This window comes from Arachis ipaensis, chromosome B04 (genome assembly GCF_000816755.2).
Source record: "Arachis ipaensis cultivar K30076 chromosome B04, Araip1.1, whole genome shotgun sequence".
NCBI classification, from domain to species: Eukaryota; Viridiplantae; Streptophyta; class Magnoliopsida; order Fabales; family Fabaceae; genus Arachis; species Arachis ipaensis.
The window spans coordinates 108,298,215-108,316,913 of NC_029788.2; the positions used below are offsets into that span (position 1 = coordinate 108,298,215).

General features: G+C 33.7%; 1 protein-coding gene across 2 annotated transcripts in view; it reads left to right on the forward strand.

Annotated features, from left to right (window-relative positions):
* LOC107639639 overlaps nucleotides 15,397–18,699 on the forward strand; it is a 9,331-nt gene continuing 6,028 nt past the window's right edge. Inside the window, exons 1-5 of one of the 2 annotated variants that reach the window (XR_002361581.1) lie at nucleotides 15,397–15,554; nucleotides 15,635–15,756; nucleotides 16,055–16,149; nucleotides 17,871–17,964; nucleotides 18,385–18,514. The gene's annotated coding sequence lies outside the window, so the exon portion shown is untranslated. The remainder of the gene's footprint in view (nucleotides 15,555–15,634; nucleotides 15,757–16,054; nucleotides 16,150–17,870; nucleotides 17,965–18,384; nucleotides 18,515–18,699) is intronic. The other variant, XR_002361580.1, reaches the window with a different exon arrangement.

The following is an 18,699-nucleotide window of genomic DNA, read 5'->3' on the forward strand; positions in this document are numbered from 1 at the left end:
AGGGCATTTTATGACACATCACCTCTAATAGATTCTCTAACATCCATTTGTATGAGGCAATTGTCTCGTCCAACACCAACCTAAACCCAAAAATTGTTGTTTGCTTGTGATTGTTGGCGCCTGAGAAAATGATAAGTAGCATGTTGTACTTGTTTTCTTATAAGTTGAATCAAATGCAACATCCCCAAAGTGTTAAAATTAACCCTGTTGGCTCCATTAGCCCAAAACAAATTTGCTAGCATACCATCCTCCGTTAAATTGTACCATGCCATTAACATTGGATCAGCTGCTAGCTTACCTTGCAAAAAAAATATCGCAGCATTTGTGTCACCATCAACAACCTTTGCATGCTTTGTACGATCGATGTAAATGTACGCGTCCTTTTTGTGAAGCCCAACAAAGAATACTCACCAATAATACCAGTCATGTACCCCAATATCTTTGATGTTGGCAATCCACAGACATGCATTCCATCCATGTGAGCCTTTCTAGAGCTAGAGATCCCCCCGAAATTTCGGAATCATATGGACCATCCCCTTAGGTGTCAACTCATGGTTATGTTCGAGTATAACTTTTCGAACCTTCCAAATTAAACTACCCCTTATTCAAGTATATAGACAATAGGGCCTGACAATTTGTCCGTGTCTCCGGCCTATAGGATCTCCTCCGGTCTAATTTATTGTAGTGTTTTTCGTCCCTCAACCTTACCCTATTGCCAATGAGAAAGTTTTGGTATTCTCTTTCTCATCATTACATTCCATATGAAAAATTACACTGTCATTAACAATTTTATAACAAGTAACATTACCACAACAATCAATGGTAAAAAAATTGTTAATTAATAATTTATACTTCATATAATTTATCAAACCTTCATTCATACGTGAACAAATTATTACTACAATGATTTCTTATAATTTGCTTACCATATATTTCATATTGTATAATTTATAAAAGTAATTAACCTAAATACCGTCATTTAATTTCAAAGTTTTCAAGCTTCACAAATAGATACAATCAAGTTTTTTTTATTAAAATATAGATTTATCTAACTATAGGATACTTGCAAAAAATTATTTTTAACAATCTCATTTACAAACATTACACCATCCTAGACAGCCATATTTAATTTTACAAATTAATATGCAATTAATACCAACTCAAGAACTCAAGTTAAGAATATATTAAATGCAATCAATTACATTTAACATATTAATTTCAACTATCAAAGTAAAAAATAATATGCATCCACATATTACATTAATAATCAACGTCATAAGCTGTTAAGATCAATGTTTAGCAGTAAGAATTTTTTATCCTCCAAATTTCTATTATATTCCTCACCTATCAACCTTATCCACCACATTAAAAGAATTTAATTCACCTTTTGACTTGTTTTAGTATACTCAATCACTAGCCTTCACACATGAAGCCCATTACCTTTGACACACCCACATTGTATAACATAAACAAATTCATTGTCACATTATAATTTCCGATAAACCCTAAATCACACACAAAATAATAATCAACATCACACCAATTAAATATAAACCCTAAACCACACTCACTCACACACTAAAAGATTCATTACACTATTATGTACTACTCAAAATGGCAAAAACGCTCCACAAATTCATATCCAACATCAATGCCAAATGAAACCGCAGCACAACAAGATAGAGTACTCCTCAATATGAATCCGAATGGAACGGAACACAACGCCTTCTTCTTCAATGGGACTACAACAAGAGCCACACGCACCAACGACAATGATGAACAATAATTAAGCAACCTCCATAATTAATGTACATTGCAATAGTGGATTTCAATAATGGCTTAAAAGGGGCTAACGGATTAACTTTGATGAATTTAAAGTATTTTTAATACTGCAACCTTTCTTTTTTTTTTTTGTCAGAGATACTATTTTAGAACATGTTACATGTCCAAAAAAGATTGGGCCTATGGACCGACTATATACCCAAAAAATAAACGTCCAACAACAAATCACTTTGTGAATATGACATGACCCAAAATGGATAGTATTTTACAAAAACAAAAAAAAATCATCCAAACTGAGGCCCATCAGCATAATCACACTTGCCATACTTAATTAGTAAGACTTTCACATGCTTCAGGGGACAAAGCACAATGAAACTCACCTTAATATTGTCAGACATTATCCTCAACTTCTCTCTCTAGACACTTGTCACACACTACTATTGATAACAAAAACATACATGTGTCTTCCTTCTACACCATAGAATCTCTCTATATATAATAAGAAACCTGTACATAGTTGGTTGGCTGACAAATGTTGGATTTCATTATGCGACAAGTGGCACTATGATAGTGTAAAAGTAACTTTCTCATTGTGTTGTTGCATCACCATATAGTAGATTGCTAAATACAAATAGTGCTAAATACAAACATCACTTATGCAGATAATTGGCCCAACCTATACTGAATATACGAAATTGTACACTTATACATACACAAGATTATACTTGATGTCACATAATAATAATAAAGCAAAAATTAAAATCAGTTGGAACAGAGGGAAATCTAAAGTGGACACACAGGGACCAATTTTATGCTCAATTCAAACCTATTCTCAAATATATGAAATAGTATTTTTTTAAAGTATAATACAGTTATACATGCACAAAGTTATACTTGATGTCACATAATAATTACATAAAAATTAGAATCAGTTTGAACAGACCTAAACTCTAAACTGTACACACATAGACTAACTTTTTGCTAAATTCAAACTTTTTAAATAGGAGAACAGTGCATAATAGGAGAGCAATACATAGACTTTTGCTGTGGCTACAAATACCGACATTTTGCTCTATCTTGACCTAGTGTTCTGCCATTACTCTGTATAATTTTATCTTTAAAGAAATAGGCTAAATATCCCTCTGAGGCACCAAAAAATGCCATTCCATACTATCTCATACAAATACTAACATCCAAATGGCCGAGCACGTTGATTACCTACTTGACTTGAATCCAACAAAACTTGCCTGGAATTTCAAAGTTTATGTTATCATGATCTGGGGATCCCCAAGCAAGTATAATGAGAAGGAGGTTGGGAGAATTCAAATGATTCTTCAGGATAGTAAGGTTTGTACACTATGTGTTTAAATATTTTCTTGCGACTTACTAAAATATTTATGCTTGACCAGTAACTAACACCAAATATTTCTAACAGGATGGTAGTATGCGCGCTAAATTCCCAGATCTTTTTAGTCAACAAGTGGAAGGGTTCTATTGTGTAGTTTCAGAATTACCAAATGACCCACTTCATTGTTGTTGCTAATGATATGGGCACAATCATAACTCCGAGTAAATGGATACTTTGCTTCTCCTACAGAACACGAGTCATCCATGTGGAGAATCCATACTTTCCATTGGCATCCTTCCATTTCAAATCTATACCAGATTTACTCAATGCTGATAAGTTGGATGACTCTGAGGATTTTGGTAAGTACATGTCTTTTAAACTAAACATGTTACCATACTAAGTTATTAGTCAGATTGATAAAGAACATTTGTATTCTCAGATGTCATTGCCGAGGTAGTTGGCAAGGAGGATCCTAGACATTTGGTCACCAACAAAGGAAAAAAGATTAAGCATTTTGTGGTTGTCCTAGAAGACCTAGAGTATGTTGTCAAACTCCTTTGATGTTTAGAATTATTTTACAAAATAAAGATTTGCACTTTGTCAAAATCCTTTGATGTTTATAATTATTTTATAAAATAAAGATTTGCACTGTTTAAATCTGTCGATTAACTTCTTGCAAGAGCAACAGAATAAACTGCATTCTATTCGGGAACATGGTGGACTAGATTCTTCCACAACTTGAAGATGGAAGGGTAAAACCCCATATAATTTTGTTTCAATACTTCAGAGCAACAAGGTGGAATGAAAAGACATCTATTCAAAACAACTTTGATGTGTCTCAGATGCACTTTGACAACAACTTAAAAGAGATCGTGGAGTTTCATAAAAGATTAGCAGAATCTTAATGTATTAATAACTCTAATGTAAATATTTTGCATTCAGTTACATATTTTTACTCATTATTTTTCATTTGTTCACCTTAGGCTGCTTAGTGTGTCGCCATCAAGTTATGTGAGGATTAGTCAAGTGTCTTCACAGCATGCATGGTCAAGAGCTGATGAACTTAATCAAGGTTCTGTTTTCATAAAGACAATCAAAGAAGCACTTAGCTTGGTTTAGGAAGGTCCTTGCTGGATATCTGCAACCATTGTGGTTAGAAATGCCACGAACAAGGATTGGTTCTACAAGGCATGTAGGAGGTGCCCGAAAAATGTAGAACCAAGTATCGGTGATAGATACGAGTGTAACAAATGTGGCCACACTCATAGTTGTATAGCTTTGAGGTATTATTTTGTTTAATTTTCTTTACTTATCATGGTTCCATACAAGTACTAGGTTTAGAGTTGTTCTAATTGCTAAGATATTTTTATACTGTGAAATGGTAGATTCAAGATGGAGGTCATGGTATATGACGGCACTGGAAGTATGAGTTTGCTTCTATGGGACAGAGAAACCACTCAGTTGTGTGATGATGACGAGATAATATGATAGACAAAAGGGTGCTTTTTTTAGATTAATGTAAAATATGCAAACATTAATCATAAAAATCAAGCCTACACTGTCATGAAAGTGTGTGATGATGACAAGATAATTTAGAAGAATCTTCCAAAAGAGATGCAATCTAATCAGTCTATTAGTGTTAGTGTATGGTTCAATGTTTATGTTAATTTATTAAAGAAGTTATATTTTTTAAATAAGCATGGTTCACAAGTATATTTAAACAAAAATATGGTTTCGGATTATGTAGAAAATTAACTGCAGCAACTCGGTTGATATGTCTAAAAATGTTATTCATCTTAATATTGATGTTGATCCTCACTTTTCTGTGGTATGAAAATTTGGCTTTTGCTTCCAACCTTCTTACTTATCGTATTTTAAGTAGTTTTCTTTAATTGTTTAATTACAATCCTAATTGAAAAAATAATTGACTGTCAGTTCTATGGTTATATGTAGGATGTTTTGGAAGAGTATGTTTCCTCCCTCAAACACAAGACCCCATCTAAAAGAGCTTCTAGTGGGGTGAAGTCTAGGTCTAATAGCGCAACTAATAACAATGAGGATGGATAGTTTTCAACCCACTATGACAAAAATCATTTTTAGTGCCAAACTTTTAGCGGGCATAATACAATGGCAACTATTTTTCTTATTTAACGTATGTTTTTGTGGCCATTATACATTTGCTATTATTAATATATATGTTATAATGGTAATTATTATTATTGCCAATAAATTATTATCTTTTTACTTTTATTTTTAATTTTTTCAAAATTAATAATGGCCATTATTATTGCCAGTAAAAGGTGTTCTTAAATTAAATTGATTGAAAAAGAGAAAAAAAAAAGCTATATTCATTTTTCCTAGGTAAAAAGTTCATGTCCTGGGTAAAGCCACAAAATATACTCTCACTCTCTTCCGTCGAACTCACTTCAAGCATAAGGGGCAGTCTTCCGTTTCTTTTATCATTTGTTAGAATCACTAAAGTACTTGGATGGAAACCTAGGTATGGTTTAGTATTTGTTTGTATAGAGCCAGCCATGCATTCATAAGATAATCTTACACTTTTGGCTAATTGTTTTAACCCAAAATCAATTTCTTCCAAGATTTTGCTAATAGGTGAACTGTTCATTATAGATTGAAACAATTCAAGCATAAAATGTGATTTAGCATAAGATCATAGCATAGGTGAACTCTTTTGCGGCTCTCAGCTCTTCCACATGTTTCATCTTCAGCTATGGAGCACATGCAAAGTCCACTATTGGAAGACTTTCTAGGACAATCATTGTTTCTTGATTTTGGAAATGGATCTGCCAGAAATTCTGACATAGAAATTATTAGCAGTCAAGAGGAACTAAAATTCTATTACCAGGTAATAACAAGTGTACTTCTGTGTTCTAGGAATTTAACGGATAAATGCATTGGATGAATGATCTTTATTTATATTAAAAAATTTCAAATGTCTCATTTATTCTCTTGAAAACATCTTTGTGTATGTTGGCACTTCTTTCATCCCTATCTTTTTAGTGTAATTTATTGGTGTTTATTGCAGATTCAAAAGTTTATAAGTTTATGTTGGCGCTTCTTTCATTCTTATCTTTGTGTATGTTTGCATGAAGAGGATCATGGAATTCTTTGGAAGCATCAAGACTGGAAAATTGGCTTAGCAAAAGTTCGAAGGTCTAGAAAGCTTTCAGTGTCGTTTCTATGCACGGTGGCTAACTATGAGTATGCATTTTTTTGGCATTTTTATCAGGCAAGTAGAATATCACAGTTTGATTTGCCTTTTTCTTGTTGCACAAATTCACTAATATCAAATGATCACTCTTTAAACATTGTTGAAAGTAATGGTTTTTGTTGCCCAGGATGGAAAAATTGAAGCGCTTACTGGAATTCTCAGCTTAGGAGCATTGATGCATGGAGAGCTTTGAAAATATGGAACCATGATTGCTCCAGGTCTATATGCTCCAGTTCATCAACACTTCTTTGTTGCTCGCATGGACATGGCTGTTGATTCTAAACCTGGTGAAGCTTTGGCCTTTCCTTGAGTCTAAAGATGCCAAGTTTACCATTTTGTAGCATAATATTTCATTTTGAAGTTAACATTATTACTCTGTCAATGTGTTTGGTGACTATAATGTTTATAATATTACTTTTAGCATAATTATAGGCTCGTCGTATTTTTTGTTGTTTAGATTTATAACATTATTTATTACTTTTTAAGAGAAATTTATGTACCAATATTTGAGTTTAATGAAATATCTCTTTTTGTAGTAATTAGTTTTAGTATATTTATATTATGCATAATGATAATAATTGTTGGCAAAAATAATTGAGATTCTAGAAAAAAACAAAGAACATATGCTGGCATGGAAACCCTTCTTTCTCCTAGAAACCACACCAGTAAACTATCTTGCTTCTGCTTGAATCAAACAAGGTGATGACATTGGTATTAAGATTGCCATATACCTCGGTTGTGTATACCATGGTTGTAGATACCATTTCTTTACTAACAAAATTAACAGTCTCAACCACATCGATCTGCTTCTTAACTTGTGTAGATAGATGAAGCACACTTTTCTATGGAGTCAAGGCTTGTTGTCATCACGGGCACACTGTACATAGAATTGAATTGTGCTACCAACTCGTTGTTTCTATATTCACGAACAAGTAACTCTAGATTTTGAACAAGTTCAAGTATGGTGTGCCTTGAGTAAAGAGACTTTTTCACATGAGAGTTAATTCCCTCGCATCAGGAGGTTGTGCGAAAACCTGCATAAAACTTTTCATGCAGGTATGCACTCGCCTACATCTTCCTCTTCTCATACATCTACATTGCCCAGCACGTATCTCTAAACCCAAACACATTTGCAGCTTTCCCCCATTCATGCTCAAAGTCCACAATCTCTATCTTCGCATAGAGCCACTTTGAGAACAAGTCACGAAACATCTGCTCATTTGCATTGGTCATCACATTCTTCTGCAAGTGTCATGCATATAGCCAATGGGTGGCTTTAGAAAACATTGCCAAACTACTGCAATCATCGACTCATCCCCATTAGTAACCACAATGAAGGGCATTTTATGACACATCACCTCTAATAGATTCTCTAACATCCATTTGTATGAGGCAATTGTCTCGTCCAACACCAACCTAAACCCAAAAATTGTTGTTTGCTTGTGATTGTTGGCGCCTGAGAAAATGATAAGTAGCATGTTGTACTTGTTTTCTTATAAGTTGAATCAAATGCAACATCCCCAAAGTGTTAAAATTAACCCTGTTGGCTCCATTAGCCCAAAACAAATTTGCTAGCATACCATCCTCCGTTAAATTGTACCATGCCATTAACATTGGATCAGCTGCTAGCTTACCTTGCAAAAAAAATATCGCAGCATTTGTGTCACCATCAACAACCTTTGCATGCTTTGTACGATCGATGTAAATGTACGCGTCCTTTTTGTGAAGCCCAACAAAGAATACTCACCAATAATACCAGTCATGTACCCCAATATCTTTGATGTTGGCAATCCACAGACATGCATTCCATCCATGTGAGCCTTTCTAGAGCTAGAGATCCCCCCGAAATTTCGGAATCATATGGACCATCCCCTTAGGTGTCAACTCATGGTTATGTTCGAGTATAACTTTTCGAACCTTCCAAATTAAACTACCCCTTATTCAAGTATATAGACAATAGGGCCTGACAATTTGTCCGTGTCTCCGGCCTATAGGATCTCCTCCGGTCTAATTTATTGTAGTGTTTTTCGTCCCTCAACCTTACCCTATTGCCAATGAGAAAGTTTTGGTATTCTCTTTCTCATCATTACATTCCATATGAAAAATTACACTGTCATTAACAATTTTATAACAAGTAACATTACCACAACAATCAATGGTAAAAAAATTGTTAATTAATAATTTATACTTCATATAATTTATCAAACCTTCATTCATACGTGAACAAATTATTACTACAATGATTTCTTATAATTTGCTTACCATATATTTCATATTGTATAATTTATAAAAGTAATTAACCTAAATACCGTCATTTAATTTCAAAGTTTTCAAGCTTCACAAATAGATACAATCAAGTTTTTTTTATTAAAATATAGATTTATCTAACTATAGGATACTTGCAAAAAATTATTTTTAACAATCTCATTTACAAACATTACACCATCCTAGACAGCCATATTTAATTTTACAAATTAATATGCAATTAATACCAACTCAAGAACTCAAGTTAAGAATATATTAAATGCAATCAATTACATTTAACATATTAATTTCAACTATCAAAGTAAAAAATAATATGCATCCACATATTACATTAATAATCAACGTCATAAGCTGTTAAGATCAATGTTTAGCAGTAAGAATTTTTTATCCTCCAAATTTCTATTATATTCCTCACCTATCAACCTTATCCACCACATTAAAAGAATTTAATTCACCTTTTGACTTGTTTTAGTATACTCAATCACTAGCCTTCACACATGAAGCCCATTACCTTTGACACACCCACATTGTATAACATAAACAAATTCATTGTCACATTATAATTTCCGATAAACCCTAAATCACACACAAAATAATAATCAACATCACACCAATTAAATATAAACCCTAAACCACACTCACTCACACACTAAAAGATTCATTACACTATTATGTACTACTCAAAATGGCAAAAACGCTCCACAAATTCATATCCAACATCAATGCCAAATGAAACCGCAGCACAACAAGATAGAGTACTCCTCAATATGAATCCGAATGGAACGGAACACAACGCCTTCTTCTTCAATGGGACTACAACAAGAGCCACACGCACCAACGACAATGATGAACAATAATTAAGCAACCTCCATAATTAATGTACATTGCAATAGTGGATTTCAATAATGGCTTAAAAGGGGCTAACGGATTAACTTTGATGAATTTAAAGTATTTTTAATACTGCAACCTTTCTTTTTTTTTTTTGTCAGAGATACTATTTTAGAACATGTTACATGTCCAAAAAAGATTGGGCCTATGGACCGACTATATACCCAAAAAATAAACGTCCAACAACAAATCACTTTGTGAATATGACATGACCCAAAATGGATAGTATTTTACAAAAACAAAAAAAAATCATCCAAACTGAGGCCCATCAGCATAATCACACTTGCCATACTTAATTAGTAAGACTTTCACATGCTTCAGGGGACAAAGCACAATGAAACTCACCTTAATATTGTCAGACATTATCCTCAACTTCTCTCTCTAGACACTTGTCACACACTACTATTGATAACAAAAACATACATGTGTCTTCCTTCTACACCATAGAATCTCTCTATATATAATAAGAAACCTGTACATAGTTGGTTGGCTGACAAATGTTGGATTTCATTATGCGACAAGTGGCACTATGATAGTGTAAAAGTAACTTTCTCATTGTGTTGTTGCATCACCATATAGTAGATTGCTAAATACAAATAGTGCTAAATACAAACATCACTTATGCAGATAATTGGCCCAACCTATACTGAATATACGAAATTGTACACTTATACATACACAAGATTATACTTGATGTCACATAATAATAATAAAGCAAAAATTAAAATCAGTTGGAACAGAGGGAAATCTAAAGTGGACACACAGGGACCAATTTTATGCTCAATTCAAACCTATTCTCAAATATATGAAATAGTATTTTTTTAAAGTATAATACAGTTATACATGCACAAAGTTATACTTGATGTCACATAATAATTACATAAAAATTAGAATCAGTTTGAACAGACCTAAACTCTAAACTGTACACACATAGACTAACTTTTTGCTAAATTCAAACTTTTTAAATAGGAGAACAGTGCATAATAGGAGAGCAATACATAGACTTTTGCTGTGGCTACAAATACCGACATTTTGCTCTATCTTGACCTAGTGTTCTGCCATTACTCTGTATAATTTTATCTTTAAAGAAATAGGCTAAATATCCCTCTGAGGCACCAAAAAATGCCATTCCATACTATCTCATACAAATACTAACATCCAAATGGCCGAGCACGTTGATTACCTACTTGACTTGAATCCAACAAAACTTGCCTGGAATTTCAAAGTTTATGTTATCATGATCTGGGGATCCCCAAGCAAGTATAATGAGAAGGAGGTTGGGAGAATTCAAATGATTCTTCAGGATAGTAAGGTTTGTACACTATGTGTTTAAATATTTTCTTGCGACTTACTAAAATATTTATGCTTGACCAGTAACTAACACCAAATATTTCTAACAGGATGGTAGTATGCGCGCTAAATTCCCAGATCTTTTTAGTCAACAAGTGGAAGGGTTCTATTGTGTAGTTTCAGAATTACCAAATGACCCACTTCATTGTTGTTGCTAATGATATGGGCACAATCATAACTCCGAGTAAATGGATACTTTGCTTCTCCTACAGAACACGAGTCATCCATGTGGAGAATCCATACTTTCCATTGGCATCCTTCCATTTCAAATCTATACCAGATTTACTCAATGCTGATAAGTTGGATGACTCTGAGGATTTTGGTAAGTACATGTCTTTTAAACTAAACATGTTACCATACTAAGTTATTAGTCAGATTGATAAAGAACATTTGTATTCTCAGATGTCATTGCCGAGGTAGTTGGCAAGGAGGATCCTAGACATTTGGTCACCAACAAAGGAAAAAAGATTAAGCATTTTGTGGTTGTCCTAGAAGACCTAGAGTATGTTGTCAAACTCCTTTGATGTTTAGAATTATTTTACAAAATAAAGATTTGCACTTTGTCAAAATCCTTTGATGTTTATAATTATTTTATAAAATAAAGATTTGCACTGTTTAAATCTGTCGATTAACTTCTTGCAAGAGCAACAGAATAAACTGCATTCTATTCGGGAACATGGTGGACTAGATTCTTCCACAACTTGAAGATGGAAGGGTGGAACCCCTTATAGTTTTGTTTCAATACTTCAGAGCAACAAGGTGGAATGAAAAGACATCTATTCAAAACAACTTTGATGTGTCTCAGATGCACTTTGACAACAACTTAAAAGAGATCGTGGAGTTTCATAAAAGATTAGCAGAATCTTAATGTATTAATAACTCTAATGTAAATATTTTGCATTCAGTTACATATTTTTACTCATTATTTTTCATTTGTTCACCTTAGGCTGCTTAGTGTGTCGCCATCAAGTTATGTGAGGATTAGTCAAGTGTCTTCACAGCATGCATGGTCAAGAGCTGATGAACTTAATCAAGGTTCTGTTTTCATAAAGACAATCAAAGAAGCACTTAGCTTGGTTTAGGAAGGTCCTTGCTGGATATCTGCAACCATTGTGGTTAGAAATGCCACGAACAAGGATTGGTTCTACAAGGCATGTAGGAGGTGCCCGAAAAATGTAGAACCAAGTATCGGTGATAGATACGAGTGTAACAAATGTGGCCACACTCATAGTTGTATAGCTTTGAGGTATTATTTTGTTTAATTTTCTTTACTTATCATGGTTCCATACAAGTACTAGGTTTAGAGTTGTTCTAATTGCTAAGATATTTTTATACTGTGAAATGGTAGATTCAAGATGGAGGTCATGGTATATGACGGCACTGGAAGTATGAGTTTGCTTCTATGGGACAGAGAAACCACTCAGTTGTGTGATGATGACGAGATAATATGATAGACAAAAGGGTGCTTTTTTTAGATTAATGTAAAATATGCAAACATTAATCATAAAAATCAAGCCTACACTGTCATGAAAGTGTGTGATGATGACAAGATAATTTAGAAGAATCTTCCAAAAGAGATGCAATCTAATCAGTCTATTAGTGTTAGTGTATGGTTCAATGTTTATGTTAATTTATTAAAGAAGTTATATTTTTTAAATAAGCATGGTTCACAAGTATATTTAAACAAAAATATGGTTTCGGATTATGTAGAAAATTAACTGCAGCAACTCGGTTGATATGTCTAAAAATGTTATTCATCTTAATATTGATGTTGATCCTCACTTTTCTGTGGTATGAAAATTTGGCTTTTGCTTCCAACCTTCTTACTTATCGTATTTTAAGTAGTTTTCTTTAATTGTTTAATTACAATCCTAATTGAAAAAATAATTGACTGTCAGTTCTATGGTTATATGTAGGATGTTTTGGAAGAGTATGTTTCCTCCCTCAAACACAAGACCCCATCTAAAAGAGCTTCTAGTGGGGTGAAGTCTAGGTCTAATAGCGCAACTAATAACAATGAGGATGGATAGTTTTCAACCCACTATGACAAAAATCATTTTTAGTGCCAAACTTTTAGCGGGCATAATACAATGGCAACTATTTTTCTTATTTAACGTATGTTTTTGTGGCCATTATACATTTGCTATTATTAATATATATGTTATAATGGTAATTATTATTATTGCCAATAAATTATTATCTTTTTACTTTTATTTTTAATTTTTTCAAAATTAATAATGGCCATTATTATTGCCAGTAAAAGGTGTTCTTAAATTAAATTGATTGAAAAAGAGAAAAAAAAAAGCTATATTCATTTTTCCTAGGTAAAAAGTTCATGTCCTGGGTAAAGCCACAAAATATACTCTCACTCTCTTCCGTCGAACTCACTTCAAGCATAAGGGGCAGTCTTCCGTTTCTTTTATCATTTGTTAGAATCACTAAAGTACTTGGATGGAAACCTAGGTATGGTTTAGTATTTGTTTGTATAGAGCCAGCCATGCATTCATAAGATAATCTTACACTTTTGGCTAATTGTTTTAACCCAAAATCAATTTCTTCCAAGATTTTGCTAATAGGTGAACTGTTCATTATAGATTGAAACAATTCAAGCATAAAATGTGATTTAGCATAAGATCATAGCATAGGTGAACTCTTTTGCGGCTCTCAGCTCTTCCACATGTTTCATCTTCAGCTATGGAGCACATGCAAAGTCCACTATTGGAAGACTTTCTAGGACAATCATTGTTTCTTGATTTTGGAAATGGATCTGCCAGAAATTCTGACATAGAAATTATTAGCAGTCAAGAGGAACTAAAATTCTATTACCAGGTAATAACAAGTGTACTTCTGTGTTCTAGGAATTTAACGGATAAATGCATTGGATGAATGATCTTTATTTATATTAAAAAATTTCAAATGTCTCATTTATTCTCTTGAAAACATCTTTGTGTATGTTGGCACTTCTTTCATCCCTATCTTTTTAGTGTAATTTATTGGTGTTTATTGCAGATTCAAAAGTTTATAAGTTTATGTTGGCGCTTCTTTCATTCTTATCTTTGTGTATGTTTGCATGAAGAGGATCATGGAATTCTTTGGAAGCATCAAGACTAGAGAATTGGCTTAGCAAAAGTTTGAAGGTCTAGAAGGCTTTCAGTATCATTTATATGCACGGTGGCTAACTATGAGTATGCATTTTTTGGCATTTTTATCAGGCAAGTAGAATATCACAGTTTGATTTGCCTTTTTCTTGTTGCACAAATTCACTAATATCAAATGATCACTCTTTAAACATTGTTGAAAGTAATGGTTTTTGTTGCCCAGGATGGAAAAATTGAAGCGCTTACTGGAATTCTCAGCTTAGGAGCATTGATGCATGGAGAGCTTTGAAAATATGGAACCATGATTGCTCCAGGTCTATATGCTCCAGTTCATCAACACTTCTTTGTTGCTCGCATGGACATGGCTGTTGATTCTAAACCTAGTGAAGCTTTGGCCTTTCCTTGAGTCTAAAGATGCCAAGTTTACCACTTTGTAGCATAATATTTCATTTTCAAGTTAACATTGTTACTCTGTCAATATGTTTGGTGACCATAATGTTCATAATATTACTTTTAGCATAGTTATAGGCTTGTAGCATTTTTTGTTGTTTAGATTTGTAACATGATTTATCACTTTTCAAGAGAAATTTATATATCAATATTTGAGTTTAATGAAATATCTCTTTTTGTAGTAATTAGTTTTAGTATATTTATATTATGCATAATGATAATAATTGTTGGCAAAAATAATTGAGATTCTAGAAAAAAAGATAGTTCGTTGCTTCTAAGAAAATGAGTATAATATAACTAAAAAAAGTCTTAAGATTTTAGCGGCAATAGTAATGACAACTAAAAGTGAATAACATTACAATTTTAGAATAATTTTTAATGGCCCTATAAATTTCCGGTAAAATAGGTTTTGGCGGCAATAGTAATGCCTACTAAAAGTGAATAACATTGCAATCTTAGAATTACTTTTGGTGGCCATATAAATTGCCAAAAAAATGGCCGCTAAAAGTTATATACTTTTTGCGGCCATTAAAAAGGTCTCTACCGACAAATGTTATAATTGCTGCTAAAACCTTTTAGTGATAAAGCATAAGACGTCTAATGTCTAATTGCCGGTAAATGTATTAGCAGCTATTTTTATTGCAGCTAAAACCAAAATAAATGGCCGCTAAAAGTGATTTTTCTTGTAGTGACCAATAAGTTTAGCAGAAAGTCTAGAAAAGGACACAAGATTTAAGTGATTGAAGGGGATGAGTGATGTACTTATAAAGGGTTTTGAATATTCACTACTACAATTTAGACATTTACTAACATTTTTTATTTAACATTTTTTAAAATGTTAGCTATACTAATAAAATTGTACTTTTAGTAACATTTGTAAAATAAATGTTAAAAAATATATTTTTTCTTAAAAGAAAGAAGAAAAATTAGATGTAAATGTTACCAAATGTGTAAATATATAAAAATTATACTAAGGCATTTTTTTTTAATCTTCTTCACGTTCTTTTCTTTACAGTTCACAACGAAGGAGAAAACCACTTCCAAGTTCCATCGCATCTCCTTCCTGTACACTTCATCTTCTTCCTCGATCTCAATCGCAATCTGAATCATTCTCCAGATTCGGATTCTCCTCTCAATTTTGGTAAGCATTTACTCTCTTCTTTAACTTTTTTCTATTCACTCAGTTCTTCAATTTCTCATCTATTGCTGATTTCGATCCAGATCTGAATCATGCATATGTAATTTCTCGCCTCTGGTTCATCTTCTCATCGCCTGCGCCATCGTCTTCTCCCTGCGCAGTCTTCTTCTCGCCGGTTCCATCGTTTGCTCATCCCCCCGACTTGGTGAGTTCTAATTCTCTTGTTCAGCTATCTTCTTGCTCCTTCAATCCTCTTTAATCTTTACTTGATAATTAATCTGTAATTAATTTGATGTATAATTATTAGTTAATTTAGGTTTTTAATTGGTTATTTAGTAGTTAGGTTTTAATTAAGTTGTTTATTTGAATTTAGGTTTTGAATTTAGGTATAAATGAGTTTAATTACACTGTCTTTTTAATTATTATTCATTCTGTTTTTTCATTTGACTATAACAATTCTAGTATTTAATTTTGGTTACTCCTTTCAATTTTTGCCACATAAGTTTCGGATTTTACACCGATTCTGTTTCTGAATTACCAAGTCCAGAGAGAACTAGACTGACGAAGAACACGACAAGTTTCTAGAAGCTCTTCAACTGTTAGTCTCTAATTTCCATGATTCTATTTTATTTCTTATTTTATTTCTTCTTTTATTAGGACAAAATAAAATTGCATTTGTATGTTCCTTGACTTGTTTTCGTGGTTTCTATTGCCAATTTAGAGTTTTTTCCCATCATTCTTAGTATCTTTTTAAGTTCAAACACCTGATTTAGTTGACCTTTTTTTGCTGAGAGAGAAGAATAAGAAAATAAAAAAGAGAAAAGAAAGAGAAATTGGTCCTTAGTATTTGCCGTTTGCTAATTTCAGATAAGAATGTATTTTCAATTGTTTAATTTTACTTCTCATAGTTTATGCTTAATGGTAAAAAAGTAGTGTGATTGTTATATATAATGTTATGACTAATGCTGAAATTTAAGCAAAGGCTATTCTTCATTCTTGAAGTGTTGAAATAGGCTCCTTTGTATTAATAAGTATGGGCATAAATTAGTGAAGTGCTTGAATAGGCTCCTTTGTATTAGTGATGAGCATAAATTGATTCAAGCATTTTATAGGAGACTAGGGATGGCAGTTTTCCCCGGCGGGGCGGGTATCCGCGGGGATTTACCCGCCAGGGATGGATTTGGGGGTCAATTTCTCTCCACGGGGCGGGGAACGGGTATCCGTTTAATAAACGGGGCGCGGGCAGAGGTAGAGATACCCGCCCCGTGGATACCCGTTTAATACCCATCAATATCAATGTACCAAAATATCCCAGTATATATATTTTTCACAAACCCTAATACCCTATTCTCATTTCCCATTTCACTCACTCTCTCAGTCTCTCTGCTCGAGCCTCAGTCTCAGTCTCTTAGATCCTCTCCTCACCACTGCCTCCACCTCCGTTGCTCACTTCCCAGACACGCCGCGAGCTTCTCCCCCTTCGGCGAGGTCGCCTCACCTTCCCCCTTCCTTGTTCCCCTTTTCTCATCAAGTTCTGTCTTCCTTTTCTCCCTTTTCTCATTAGAGCTCCTCCTCGCCTGCCATCCTTCCTCCTCCTCGTCAGATATCATCAGCACCACAGATCTGCCCGTCTCCGTCTCCACCACAGATTTGCATGTCGCCATCTGCGCATCGCCGATTTTGTCGCCATCTATTCCGTCTCTGGGTCTGCTTCTCGCCGCTGCTGATTGCAATTGCCTCGTCATCTACAGATCTGTGTGTTTAATTTTTTTTTTGAAATCTAATGTTAATTTGCATTGTTATAAAATCTGCATTATATAGATCTGGGATTTTTTAAATTGTTCTGAAATCTGTATTGTTAATCTTCATTGTTATAAAATCTGCATTGTACAGATCTGGGTTCTTTGAAATTGTTCTGAAATCAAAATTGTTAATCTCTATTGTTATGAATGATGTATTGTTAATATGCATTGTTTCTGAAATCTGAGTTCTTTGAATTTTTTAATTTTTTTTTAAAGGAAGATCCGCGGGGAATGGATATCCGGCGGATATCGGGTATCCGCCACCCGTCACGGATACGGGGCAGGGACGGGGGGCTTTTTGGGGTCACAGGGCGGGGGTGGGGGGCATGTCCCCGCCCCATGGGGACCCGTTGCCATCCCTATAGGAGACAAGTTACATTATTAGTTGCCTTTATACTCATCATTTATGGCACAATTTATTATGTTTCACATCAGTGTATAGATTAGCCTCTGAACCAAGCAAATAATTGGTTGACAATGACATGCAATTTCTTGTACTGAATGTTATATTTGTTAGCTTTGGGGGCAAAGTTAGCACCTAGTATGCTGTTAAGGGATCACACAAATAATTTCGGCAGGAGCTTCTCCACCAGTTGAAACTCATCTATTAGGTATGAAATCTAAAATTCTTTAATATCTCAAAAATTTGGATCACTGAAAGAAGCACTAAGAAATACTCGAGCTGGTTTTGATTTGCATGGCAGCTAGATGAAATTTTCTTTTTGTTCTTGCTAAAACTTACTGAGTTGATTGTTTGTAATCTCGTGTTAAAGAATTTTAGGAAAGCAGGCCACTCTTCTTAGTTAATTGGTTGTGTTTAAGAATAAAATTTGTTTTTGGGTGAAATAATAATAAACTCATATCATTTGAAATTTGGAGCTACATCTGTGTGACTATCAAAGACACAAGTAAAGGCCTCATCAAATGTAGTTGGCTTTATTTAGTGTGATAGGGCTCAGGTGTTGTTATTGCTGTATTAGTTGTTCATGTCCCCTGCTTTGAGCTAGTATTCTTGACTTGTTTAACTCTAGGGTTGTAGCTGAATTTTTTAAAAGTCGAATTGTCCCAATTTTGGAAGACTCTACTGAAGATCTCAGCTTGAATAAGATCTTGGAAGGGAAAACTAGAAGGATCTCAGCTTGCATGTTCTATAGCATATTGGTGAGTTTTCAGAAACATTTCTAAATTTTACATAATAACCATAGTTATGCAACATGAATATGCAAGAGGATACTGATAATAACCTAAATCAGATTATGCTTTTGGAGAAGAGGTAGAAAGAAGCTGTGTTTTCTAGAAGAATATTGAATTTTTTGATATATATATATATATATTCTCTATTTTAA